Raw genomic sequence first — 9,014 nt, forward strand, 5'->3', positions numbered from 1 at the left:
TAGTAAATAAGGTCCAGAGGGTTATAGCATGACTTACTACACGTCCACTTATTGCTATGACATTTATGAATCAAGATTTAGCCAAGAAACATGTTGGAAGCAGATTTCACTGTTTTTGTGTCTAGTTTAGGTTATTTCTGAATGCCTGGAGGTTTCTCTACCCTACCGGTCTTGTGCCTCAAATAGCGTATAACATACGCCCTCGTGGGTAGACAGAAGAATGTAATTATTTATACTTAGAGAGAATGACTCGAAGAATAAGCACTTTCCTCTAACAGGGTTGTCACGACATTTTGAGATACAAATTCCCTGACTATTCCCAGTTTTCCCTGACCATTTTAAGAGATTTTCCCTGACATTTTAAGGCCAAATTTTTAATTTATAATTTTCTTTTATCAGAAGTTAATAAATATTAATGAGCTTATATTTCAGTAAAAAAGTTATTGCAATGTTGAAAAAATTAGCCAAACTTTCAAGGAAATAAATGATAATCATAGATTTTGTCATAGATCTAGAGTAGAAATACCTTAAAAAAGTGCCAAGATAAAATTTAATTACCTGACTTTTCCCTGACTTTTTACAAATTCTAAAAATTCCCTGACATTTCCCTGACTTTTTACAAATTCTAAAAATTCCCTGACATTTCCCTGACTTTTTACAAATTCTAAAAATTCCCTGACATTTCCCTGACTTTTTACAAATTCTAAAAATTCCCTGACATTTCCCTGACTTTTTAGGTCCATTCTTAAATTCCCTGACTTTTCCCTGTTTTCGCTGACGTGTGGCAACCCTGTCTAAAAACAAATCAAATCAGGCCCGTGTCTCATTGCTTTCCTAAATCCTACGTCTTCCTTCCTCCTTTCGTTTCGGGGATAAATTTGACCACAGTGGCAGCAAATCGTCTGAATATTGGCATTCTTGATACGATCAAAAATATACATACTTGGGTTTTACCTAACCGTGTTTCGAGGCGAGTTCCTAATCTATACGCGTCGTCTTGTTTGACGTCATGATCTCCGTCGTCGAATCTTGAAATTCGTCGTGTACTGAAAGTAAACGATGAGACGTGATCCCGTGGAAAACTAGGCTTATCCACTATAATTGAAAGCACGGTCGTATCAAGAAAACTTTGTAAATGCATTAAGTTAGCAAATTATTTAAATTTTTAGAGACTTAGGGTCTATAATGAGGTTTTAATAATTAAACCAGTTTTTATTATTGGAAGAATGTTTTTGAGATTTTGGGTCTTAAATCGATTGTTTTTAGTAAAGGAAACTTATCTATTGGGCAGAGTTGGCAAAAATCCGGCAAAAATCCGGCAAAAACCTGTCTTTTCATGCTAAATTAATCATTGATATATCTATGAAGTGACTAATTTGGTCATTGCAAATAGGAGAGATGAAAAAAGTTCAGAAGTAGAGTGAATAGAATAGAAGAATATACTGATGATAAAATACGCGAAAAAGTAGATTAGTCCATAATTAAAAGGGATAATATAGCTAAATCCTAAACAAATTTGAAGAAATTAAAAAACTTACTAATAACTCGTACCAATAGGTCTTCGAGAGAAAAACGCGAAACTCGGATCAAATAGATCTTTGAGTAATAAAATAAATTAAAATTAAATAAAATAGCCAGAAATTCCAACGGTAGACCGGTTTCGTTCTATTTGGAACTCATCAGTACCGTGCGGGAAATCTGGCTGGCGACTGTCAAATCTAAAGGAGAAACTAAGCCTAAACTTTAAAAATTTCAAAACGCGTTGCATATAGCAACGGAAAGCCGAAAAGGGGGGAGTGTGGTGGAGAATAGAATATACGATAAGTTAAGTTAGAAGAAACCACCTATGGACTGTGAGAAGGATGATAAAATACGCGAAAAAGTAGATTAGTCCATAATTAAAAGGGATAATATAGCTAAATCCTAAACAAATTTGAAGAAATTAAAAAACTTACTAATAACTCGAACCAATAGGTCTTCGAGAAAAAAACGCGAAACTCGGATCAAATAGATCTTCGAGTAATAAAATAAATTAAAATTAAATAAAATAGCCAGAAATTCCAACTTAACTTATCGTATATTCTATTCTCCACCACACTCCCCCCTTTTCGGCTTTCCGTTGCTATATGCAACGCGTTTTGAAATTTTTAATGTTTAGGCTTAGTTTCTCCTTTAGATTTGACAGTCGCCAGCCAGATTTCCCGCACGGTACTGATGAGTTCCAAATAGAACGAAACCGGTCTACCGTTGGAATTTCTGGCTATTTTATTTAATTTTAATTTATTTTATTACTCGAAGATCTATTTGATCCGAGTTTCGCGTTTTGTGCTCGAAGACCTATTGGCACGAGTTATTAGTAAGTTTTTAAATTTCTTCAAATTTGTTTAGGATTTAGCTATATTATCCCTTTTAATTATGGACTAATCTACTTTTTCGCGTATTTTATCATCCTTCTCACAGTCCATAGGTGGTTTCTTCTAACTAGAAGAATATACTGCTTTTATTATTTATTTTTTATTGAATTTTGCCACTAGAGGTGGAAAAAACCATGGAAAAATCTAGTTTTTTCCACCCGGTTTTGTCATAGAAAAAAACCCGGTTTTTCCACCCTTGGCAAAATTGTGCCAACCCTGCTATTGGGTCAAGTAGTTGAATAGCACTTCGAGATTTTTCGTAGGACGCTAAAAATTCCCAAATAATCAAACCATCATCGAGCAGTACCTATAAAAATGTAATTGGCCTCCATTCCTTAAAGGGTCGCCGTCCTTGTGGATACTTTGTACTTTTCAAAGGTACGCTAACTGGACCATAATTCAAAAACATTATTCTATACAGGATTAGTATACATACATATGTATTTTGCAAATGAATTTTTTTATAAATAAAAAAAAAATAGTCTGTTTTGTGTACGTTTAAAATTATTCATTTAGGTTAATTAATTTATTTGAAAATTAATTTCCAACTGCTTACTTAAAAGAATTTATATTTAACAACAATTGATCAATGAATTAATTTAAATGAACAGGCTTTAACCAAAATATAAGTTAAATATTAAGCTTTATGATTAAATAAGTGCAAGCTTAACTCAAATTTCATGGCTTTAGTTTAAAATAATTTGTCTTATTTGCCAATTCTGAATCAAACTCAACGACTAATCAAGGAAAACAAAGGGTTTTTAACATTTTTAAGCTGTACATTTTATTTTGGAAAATAATTAGGCTGTTAGATAAAGTTTTTCTTCCTTAATGAGTTGTGCTGATTGATTAAAAATACAGTGCAAAATGTATATTAATTTTAAAATGAATGACTCTTTGTAGTACGGAATGTTTTTGAAGCGTAATTAAGTTATTATGGAAACTTTACTACTGAAAGTGTCTTACATGGCAAGTTCCATTAATGTATAAATGTTAAAGGTTTCTGGGAAATACTATAATTGAGCAAATCTCAATTTGTTTAAAATATTTTTGAAATGACTTAAATATCTGTAGATCTTGCATTAACTTTTAATATTTGAGATATAAAACGACTTAAATTGTAAGCGAACATTCGTAGTATCATTGTAACCGCAGATCTAAGGCATATACATATTACTTCAAATATTAAACCGTAATGTGTTAATTTCCCTTTAATTATTTTACTTCCGGTAGCTCCTTTTCAAGTTTTTTTAGTCGTTCTGTGTGTGGAGTCTTATAATTGATGTTGATACGCTTTAGTCCCATTCGACCGAAATCCCATTCGACCGAAGGCGGTTTTTGAGGTGTCCCATTCAACCGAATTCCGCGAAACGTGCGGTTTTTATGTGTCCCATTCGACCGAACGCTTTTATGTGTCCATTCGACCGAACGCTGCTATATAAATTGGCTTTTGCTATGTTTTCAATTTAGTTACTGAAGTCGTTTGCAATGGAGCATGGAATGAGCATGAATTATATTTTTTATCTTAACCTAGTCAAGAAAAGTAACTGAACCAAAACTGAAATAGTAAACTTAACCAACTCTAACCTAACCTAACCTAACTTAACCTAACCTAACCTAAACATGGATCTTCGATAGTACATACCTTATAAATAAAATACCAAACCACCCCGCCAATTGGGCTACATTTTAAAATTCTTTCGGTCGAATGGGATTCGGTCGAATGGGATTTCGGTCGAATGGGAATGAACAGTGCGTACTTTACTGCAGCTACAATAATTTACCGGGAAATCGTGTTTTTTTCCCCCGCCAAATGTACTAGATATTTTACCTTTCTTAAAGTCTACCTGCACTGTCTCCTATTTTCTCGGTGCATCTCCTTATAGCACCTTCTATAGAAATTAATTCCGTTTTTAAAAGTGCGCGTGACTTAATTTATAGCATAACTGACGTCACAAATGCTAATTAATTTGGCGGGCTCGAATGTAAATAAGATATAATTCGTGTCGCTAATGTACTCATTTAGACTACAGCAGCGCCAACCGTTAAATAATTATTCCCTGGTAGAAATGTTTCTTTCATACAGATGGGGTAAAGATAGTTTCATCCACTGGTATTTAAAACCATGATACGGTAATCAGAGCCCTCTATTTTTTAATGTTTAGTGTGTTTTCATCGTACAACGCGACATAACTTGTCCTGGAAATTTGGCTTTTTAATTTCTAGGGTGTAGCCAAAGTTTGCCATACGTAATCATAATCTAGCCAATTTGGCGGTTTGAGTAAAATATATTTTGTTTGGCTTCTTCTACGTCATACATTCAGGATTTCATGTTTTCGGTCAATTGAAAGCGGAAGTTTGTCTGCTAAAATTCACATTTTCTATTTGGAATAACTTATAAAATAATTAATATTTTAATATGAAATTTTGAAAGTGTTGACAACTATACATAATCTAATAAAATATTACATTTTAATTTTTGGATGCAGGTAGACTTTAACCTGCAACTGAGTCTGTAAAGCATGTAATGTAAAGTTAAGTTCAGATTTACAAACGACTAAGCAAGTATATATAAGTTACTGAGTATCTTCTGCAATAGAATGTTACAGAATATGAAAATTATAAAAATTAGATAAATTAACTCGTCTTTTCAACGAAGACAAAGGAATTCGGTTTTCTCCATAATTTAATTTGCCAGGTTTTAACATATGAGCAGCTACGGTTCTGAGAATGACAAAGAGCCAGTGTTTTATCGCTGATCTCAATAAAAATTGTTGACTGCGTCAAACGGCACGCGCGGTTCGCCTCGCCAAAATCAATTGTTCCTTATCAGCCATTACTAGCGCAGTTTCCCTTCGCATTTTTTTCTTTTGCGAACTCCAACGAAGGAAATATATGAAATCTTCCTAAATTTGCACCACAAGACATTTTAAGGTCACCTCATTACCCGCTTAACGTCTAAAAAATGTTCCTTTAAATTTTGATAACTTAAAAACTCAACAAGGTAAAACCTTTAGGATATTACTTTCAGCTTGGATAGTGGAAAAAATATTCGGATTTATTTCTTCCAAAGTTTTAAAAGTTTTAATATCTATATTTCGAATCTATTTCAGTCGTTAGAGACGAAATTGTTTAAAACTGTTTGATAATAGGGTAGATTTGAGAACTGATAATGTAATTTTGAGCTAAAAAATAGCGTACAGTGTTGGTAAAATTTATTCTTTATTACTATATGTTACCTACGCTTCAAGAAATTGAGAAAACGCGCAGTTACGTATTAAGAATTATAATGATATTCACAGCATGAAAAGATGCTATAACAGTAACATAAATAGATGATTTTTCTGATTTTAAAAGGTCAGGGGTACCACGCCAATTTACTTGAAAAAATAAGATACATTTGATTTGCAATTTAAATGGTTAAAAAACATTTTATCAACAGTATCAAGCCTTGTTTTCTAGCTTTCATATTGGCAGTTTAATTAGTTTTGACACTTCCAATTAAGCAGTAAAATCGAAAATTGTTTGCCCAATTATTCTGTATTTTAGAACTATCAAAAATTAGATTATTTATGAACGAAGCCTATTAAAACCAAAACTAACTAATATTTAGAGTAGGTCAACACCGATTACCGAAATCATCCAAATATTTAATATGGAACGTCAGTATTTAATCAACCATGTATGGGTAATTCCACACTTTGAATTACTTAGATAAAGACCAAACTATCTCACTGAGCTTAAGTACACATATTTATATGTACTTTAATATAAATATGCATTTCTTAAGGTGGAAAATGATATAATTTTAGAAAAAAGTTCAGCCTGGTGGTTGTGAAATAACACGTTTAAAATGTGCGATTTTAAAGATAATAGACTCTTTTAAGTTTGTGCACTAGCATCTACAGGAGAAGAACTGTTTTAGGGTGCTAGAGCCTGACAACCGGGAAACTTTTCAAAACTGCAAAATTAAGAGGAACACGAAATCCGCAAAAAATTGGTTAGCTGAAATTTTGCGGAAAATTTCGCTTAGCAAATAAAAGTGATTGGCAATTACTAGAAGAATCTGTAAAAATCGAGTAAAAAGTCCGATTACAAATAGATTTATAATATCATACCTCCCTAACACGCTTTCTATTGACAATTACTGAAGTTGAAAAAAAATTGACCGAATCTGACTTCCTCATTTAATAAACACTTTTGAGCTAAAGTAGGACTCGTGACATTAAAAACAATTGTAGGCAACACTATACCAAATGACCATAAATTAAAAATAACTAAATTTGTTGCTCACCAAACAACGGGCCAGCAGAGTTACTACGACAGGTTATTACTAACGATATGTTACTTAGCAAAGCATAAGGAAATAAATCTAGAAATTTCTTAGTGTATTTTGCAATTTTCGTATGGTAATAATTTACAGCAGGTTTAATCGTTAGTATATTTTAATAAAAAAAGGTAGTTTCCTTACCGGCTGAACTTAATACTGCTACATAGTGTACACAAGTAGATACTACAGACGCGGACGGCCCCGAAAACCTAAGTTACACCACAATATTTATAGTTTTATTTTTGACTAACTGGGGCACCAGCTAGTTGATTGTAAGGAAAAGTAGTTCAAGAGTTTACCTGTAATCCAACTTTAACAAAATACAATGCGTTAATAGAAATGTATCCACAATATTGACAAATTACATTAAATAAATTAAACGGAATAAATGAATTCAACTAAATAATTTAGTAGCATAATTTAATCAAATCTGAATAAGTAAATGTTGCGGTACAAAATTCTGAAAATAATATGACAGTAAGACCCCGCAAATATTAAAATCTCTTTACGCAACATTCGTAGTGAATATCTTTTGGTTAGGTTTTAAAAGGTTGCCTTAGTCATAGGTGTCTAAAATGTTTGACTTTTAAATTTTTAATGGAAAAAGCAACGTACAATTTATCATGCAAAAAACTGATCTATTCTGCAAACTAATTCTTCGTTTTGATCGCCTAGTTAATGTCTCCGCGACTCGTCGTTAATTTTCCATTCTGGTCCCATTGTAAAAACCAATTCTAGTGTTGAGGTTCCCGAATATCGTGATTAGAGCCCCACTTTTAATTTCCGTGTAAATACTGGCATTCCAATAGCATTGCGCGCGTCGGACCCGATAGTATAAAGGCCCAAACCAAAGAGATTCACCTGCGAATTTTCGCACACGCGCCCATGCGCCATGACTTCCATTCTATATAAGTAACGCAACGCGACGCAATTGGCCTGCGAAATTTCGCGCGCGAAGGCTATGTGTGCATCCACCTTTAAGCTTGTTTTCCACTAGCGCGCGTCATAATGTTATTTTCTTTACGCGCGTAAAAAGTTGAGAAAAGCGTCGTTGCGCGCCAGTAGAAAACCAGCTTTAGGCTTCGACAGATTTTGGCACGGCGTTAAACCGACAGAGAAAGGAAATTTGTAAGTGCGACCTTAGATAGGTTCGAAAAAGCAGGAAAGGGGCAACGAAACTTTCGACAGCGTTTATTGGGGAAGATTTAAACTGGCGGAGAAGGAACATTAGCAGCTGTGACCTTATAGCGAACAACGAAACGCCAATCCTTAGAGTTTAATTGTAAAGATATCACAATTAGGAAATATAATTCTTAAAAGATACGTTCTATTATCTAGGTCAATAAAATTAAACACGTACTTTCGAAGGATTGAGGCACTTTGCAATGAGCGCGAATTTCCCACCAGACCGCGGATGTGTAAACCGTATCACTTCCTGTACTACTTTATTTATTTATGTAAAATGTGTTAAATATTCTATATATTCTTATTAACAAACCATATTTCAATCTGTAACATCAGGAGTTTCTATGTGTATTTACTTGGAATGCCGAAGGAAGACTATGGTGGCCCTGATAATTATGATCGAAACGGGCGTGGTTTGTATAGTCGATATAGCAATGGACTCTTAAGCATTCAAAGTGTATGCATATACTATTGGTATATGTTGTGTTTCGCCCCAACTAAATTGTTTCTTTTAAAACGAATTTTAAAATCAGTGGGAGCCTCCGAAGCCAAAACAATAACAGTATAGAAAGATGCACACTTCAACCGTGAGTAGAGGAATTTTTAACGCTTAATGATATCAATGTTTATTGGTATTTATTAATTGGGTTGCGCTTTTTTGTTTATTGGATATTCCGGCCTAACACTGAACACTTTTTGTTAGTTAAAAAACATATTTCAATATTGAGTTAATGAAATTTAACAAAAAAGACCTCATTTGAATATTGAAGAAATACCTTAAAGTTGTATAATAATGTCCGTTATTATTAACTGACTTAAATATCACATATAGTTACTTAATCTATTTAGGCTGATGCTAAAGGCGCAGATCCACTTCACGGAGCCTCGTAAATAAAGTTTCGTGAGTGTTAGAGAAAGCGTACTTAAGCAAACTTATATGTACTTGGGAGGAAAAAGATGTTGTTTTTGCTTTAAAATATTAAATTTTCCCCAGCGGCAGAAGCCGTTTAGGCACTAAGAATATGCGACGGTTCAAATGCTTTGGATTGCTTCGAGAAAAATTTAATCACATGTCGTTTCGGTGA

General features: G+C 33.4%; 1 long non-coding RNA gene across 1 annotated transcript; it reads left to right on the plus strand.

Annotated features, from left to right (window-relative positions):
- Positions 1 to 8,344: 8,344 nt before the first annotated feature.
- LOC149958998 (uncharacterized) lies at positions 8,345 to 8,735 on the plus strand. Its single transcript, XR_016478358.1, has 3 exons — positions 8,345 to 8,386; positions 8,463 to 8,516; positions 8,658 to 8,735. It is a non-coding gene; the product is annotated as an uncharacterized LOC149958998 (long non-coding RNA).
- The last annotated feature ends 279 nt before the right edge of the window (positions 8,736 to 9,014 follow it).

The sequence above is a fragment of the Leiobunum rupestre genome, chromosome 2, assembly GCF_980474605.1.
Source record: "Leiobunum rupestre chromosome 2, qqLeiRupe1.1.hap1, whole genome shotgun sequence".
Classification (NCBI taxonomy): Eukaryota; Metazoa; Arthropoda; class Arachnida; order Opiliones; family Sclerosomatidae; genus Leiobunum; species Leiobunum rupestre.